The sequence below is a fragment of the Dendroctonus ponderosae genome, unplaced genomic scaffold, assembly GCF_020466585.1.
Source record: "Dendroctonus ponderosae isolate FM_Combo_2020 unplaced genomic scaffold, Dpon_F_20191213v2 Dpon_F_20191213_1, whole genome shotgun sequence".
Lineage (NCBI taxonomy): Eukaryota > Metazoa > Arthropoda > Insecta > Coleoptera > Curculionidae > Dendroctonus > Dendroctonus ponderosae.
In genome coordinates this window covers 1,257,246-1,262,409 of record NW_026017110.1, presented here as the reverse complement: position 1 = coordinate 1,262,409, position 5,164 = coordinate 1,257,246, and positions in this window count along the sequence as shown.

The window sequence follows — 5,164 nt, the reverse complement described above, 5'->3', positions numbered from 1 at the left end:
AGGGCTACAAATGAACCTTGTGAAGACACTTCGTGCTGATTAATTCCTTCTAAAAATTTTTGCTCTCAATCTTTATGTCTCAAAAAGACTTTCATTCATCGCTTCATGAATTAGATGATTCAGTTTCCATGTCGTGTTGGTCAGAGTCATATTTAGAATTAGAAGAATTGCACTCTTTTAAGAATATTAGTCTAGTCCATAACGACTTTAAATGTGCTTTTGCTCTGTCTACTTGATTGTCGTCTAAAACTACCTTATACCGAGGGTCCAAAAATATCCCAGCAAGAATTACTTCATAATCTAATAGCATAACTTCTCCATCCTCCATTTTCCTTAAGATAACTGTTGCAAAGGAAGAACCTGTGGAAGGATTATTTTATATTCATTCAGGAGGATAAATGATTATTTTCATTTTTCATTTGCTTGTAAAATGTACAGTAATTTCTTTCAAACGTTACAAGCAGAACCGGAAAACACTGAAAAAACCGTTACGGTTCCGGTTCCAAAAAACCGGTTCCGTTCCGGTTTTGGGTCCAAATCGGTTCCGGTTCCGGTCCCTGGTTTGCAGGCTTTGGAGCGTGTTTTCGCTCTGCTTGTTTATATGAATATCTTAATTGCTTCAAATCGAGGGAAGAATTTTGTAATATTCCTGATACACTTGATGATGTTGAAGGTCTGGAAGCCGGGAAAGCCTCTCCAGTTATTTCACAGTTATTGTGGAAAAATATTTTTAAATTTCCTGGAAACTTTCCGGGATTAAGTTCAGATTTTCCTAGTAAGTTAAATGGAAAATTTGCTGAACTTACAGCAAACTTTGAGCAACAAATATCTGGATCAATCAAACTAGTCACTTCTTGCGCATTTATTAAATACGGAAACTTTCTAGCTTTTGTGCAGGTTTCATTAAAAAATTTAAAGTCAGGAAATACTTTTACAAACTATTCTGATTGTTGCTCAATTTTTTTATGTCGAATACCGACAATCTTAGCTCAGTATATCATACATTAATTAAATGAAATAAACACAAAATATTAACTAACACCCGGTATATTGAAGAATTTGCAAACCAAAAATAATATCCTCAGAATGCAAAGAAAAATAGCTGAAAGTAAAAGAAATCAATATAAACAGTATTTTATTTGCCTTGTGTCCAAAATGGACAAAATTAATACTCCAAATATATGCCAAGGCTTAAAGCAGCAACAACGCTACACGTGTAAGTAAAAATATTTAAGTATCTGAACAAACAATTAGGCCTACTTAATTTTAGAATGTTTTAAAGTGTTGCAATTGTGATGTATTTTAATGTGTGATATGATGAGGCTGTTGAACTGTGGTTGTTTTTTAAATTAATGAATTTTTTTTAACTATCTGTTATTTTAGAAAAACTGACGATGGTGGAAAAATACACCGAAACGTATTTTGATTAATAAATAGAGACACTAAAGGACTGAAACCCAGGAATAAATTTGATTTTAAATAACGCCAATTTTTGGCCAAGAAATCGCTTAAAGCAGCGTAATTTTTGTTTCCAATTTTCCAATAAATTAAGGCTTTTGTCTTAGTTTGCAAGTGCAGGTCACCATTTGGAACTTGCAAATTTCCCAAACGGTTCTTGCGTCTTTGAGAATGACCAGTAATTTTTTCATTTTTACAACAGTGAAAATTTCTAGTTAAACTTACGCCTGGAATTGTCCCACTTTTCCTCTTAACGCGTGTCCTTACTGACGATATTTGCAGGATTTGCCCACACAGCTTATCTCAAGGCTTCCATGCAGTCAGTCTAAAATTTTCTCGGTTTCCGTGTTTGTTTTAAAGCAATTGCAGGTTTTATTGCTTTGAAAAGCTCTCAGACTTGAAGGTAAGTGCGAGCAAAACAAACTGTTATGCCAGTGCTGCGATACTTTAGTTGGCAAATTTCAATAAATTAACCCGTATACTTTGGCGGTTTTGAATCGATTGAGACTCTTAATGTTCAAGACAATGCAAAAACATTAGATTCAGATTTAATGTTGCTTCAGATACGTTTTTCTAAGCGTTATTCGAACATCAATCAAACAAATTCAGCATCCGGCATGAGCTTCACCACTTCAACGCCGTGCCACCCTATGCAATTGCACTTTTGCGCTTTTTTTCTCAAATTTTCTTGCCTTTAAATCCGAGCTTTAGATATAACCTTCTAAGAAGAATTATCCGGCGGTCTAAAAATATTTGCGGATCGATCAGGATTTAGAATTTTGCTTCTTCCGTGCTATTCTGGCAACGGTCTTCAATCATTTTGCTATATGAATTTAAGCAACAGACACAAATAGACAACAAAAGATTTTCCGAAAATTTGCAAACTCCGCAACAAAACTCATGTAAATCACCCGAAAAATCCGAAGTTTTTCAATCAACAGTGAATTTGCATGGAAACTCCTTTTCATAAAGCCTGCACATTTGGATAAAGCCCTTTAATCGACCCCCGAAACGCAATTACGTGGATCATCAATAAAAAACCCTTTGGTGTGTTAACAGCGAAAAGAGGGCAAGTCAAGTAGATCAGCATGTCCCTTAATCAGTGTGACCGAAGACCGACCGCTCTAAATTGCTTTGACTATAAATCGAAAAAGGATCGAGAGAAGCAAAGTCGCCGTAAAACTAACCAACCTTTGGAAATTGTCAGTAAAAATTGGCTGCAGTTTCACTCAGGTACAACAAACACGAACTTTGAGCGTTCAAGAGCCGAACGACACAGAAAAATGTCGAAAACCCGCAAAAAAGCACCCTTATCCTAAACCGCCACATGCATAATATATTATACGGGTTTTATTTATAAGTTGCGAATTTGCCCTTATGCATCATCAACTGCTTGTCAAGGCTTTCGTTTTTCATAAATCTCTGAAAGGAAACTTTCCTTTCTCTGTATATCATAACATATCTTAACCACTTTTTAATGCCCGATGTGGGGGAGATTTTGCTCCATGATTTATGGATGCTGTTTAGGACTGTTTTTTAAGCCACTCGGTCACTGCCTTTGCATGAAAAGGAAATTGAATTGAATAAAGCATGTTGCTTCAGGAGTGCGGATATTTTTAGGCGATTCTATTGCCCGTTTTTGTTCCCCAGTTACAGTGGGAGCCGTTAAATGTTAAGGTAAAATGCAGATTTTCCATAATTTCTTGCCGAAACTTTACAACTTAAGGGTAAGGTAACAAGAGGCAGCTCCACATTGCCATCGGCTGTTGATGGCATAACAAGCAACTACCAGGCCTCATATCCGGAAAACGGGTAATTTATTCAAATCACCTTAAAGCTTGTTTGGTAGCTCACACGTAGCTTAATAACACAATGGGGAAAACTTCGGGGAAATGACGATCTAAGGGAGAGTGAGTGGCTTCACATTAATTGCGTGCGAGAACATCAACTTTCGCAGGGAAGTCGTAAAATATTTTAAACGAACTTCTGGAATTGAGAAATTGCACATCAAATTTTGGGATTGCTTTTTGCAAACACCATTTTGAAGATGCATGCAACTCGTGCTTGCGAAACGTCAGGACGAAATCCTTTCCCAGGAAAAACGCGAAAAAACTGATCAATTTCCTTCAATGACCGGGCGAAGTTAACTTGAATTGTGGCCAAATGATCAATAACGGCGGTTTAAAATATATGTTGGCCGCAAAATATATTATAATTATTGCCCTGTCAACTGTAATGGTTATTGAATTTAAAGCTTAATTGCGTTATAAATAATGTTCAAAAAATTGGTCACTGACGTTACCCTCATCAAAAACGCACCCTAATCATTTCGGCTACATTGAATATTTATGCGAACCGTGAATTATCCAGTCGATTTTGCAGTTTTTATTTTTATAAACATTTTTCGATTCCAAAGCAGATTTAAAGATTTGCCAATAAATAGCTCAATCAACTCCCTTATCGAATAACGCAGTTTTCAAACATGACCAATAAATTCGCCGCTTAATTGGTTTAAATTTCAAATTAATTTTAAGCCTATTTATGCTATTGGTGGTATTATTTGCGCACATTTACCTATGGATAATAGTAATATAAATTCATACAACCCGAGTGGCGCTCATTATGTTGTGCTTGTTTAAAATGTAACATGATCGCTTATCGATAAGTTTCCAGCTAATTGAAACATGAAACTATTGAGCTTTGTTTATTAATAATTTCAGCATTAACTAATTTGTGTTTCTCTTGCAGGCGCATGATACTTGAACTGTGCAACTTGTTTCCGTTCAGAACATGTTCAGCTTCGGTAAGTGAGACCAAGTTTTTCTGTGGTTTCTGGAATTTTTTTTATTGATGCAACACTAATATTTCATAACTAGTAAATCTGCCTTTAAAAGGTAACTGAAAAACTACAGAATTGTTACTATGACTTAACTCAAAGATAATAGGAACCGCGGGAATTATCAGAAGCAATGATTCGATTAGGACACGCGAAGGGTTTTGCGGACTTTTTGATGAATTTGAATGTGAATAAATGATTGGCTGTTTAAAGCGAAAATAAATTTACAACTTACCATAGTTCTATATTTTGGGAACATTTGAATTTAAAGTCTAGTTTTGGCATTCAAGTGAAATTTTGATGGAAAAATCATACAAAAAACAGTTAGAATGTAATTTTTTCGGTATCGAACCGAGATCACTTCCTTTCAGTTTTATAAATTCTTAAGATTCATGGATCAATTATTTGTATTCAAATTTTAACAAAAAGCGACACGACAAATTTCAAAGGCAATAAAGCAGTCAAAACATTATGTGCTAAAAAAGTTAGTTTCTTATAATTTCAAATCTCCTAACTGAAATGTTTCAATAATTTTGTTTTACACTTTAATTATATTCTTATCTTTCCTGGGTCTCAGTCAAAGTGGGAAGTCAAAAATTTTGACTATCGTCTATTTCATTACGTTTCGGCGAGACAACAGCGCCATCATCAATCAGCTTAAATTTGTCTTTGTTGAGACAAATTTAAGGTTTCAAGAAGGCAAAGACCAAAAAGAACGTTAATATTTACCAATTATGAGTTTGTGTAAATTTTAAATCTGATGATGACGCTGTTGTCTCGCCGAAACGTAATGAAATAAACGATATTCAAAATTTTTACTTAATACTTTGACTCTGTTTTAATTTGTCGCAACAAAGACAAATTTAAGGT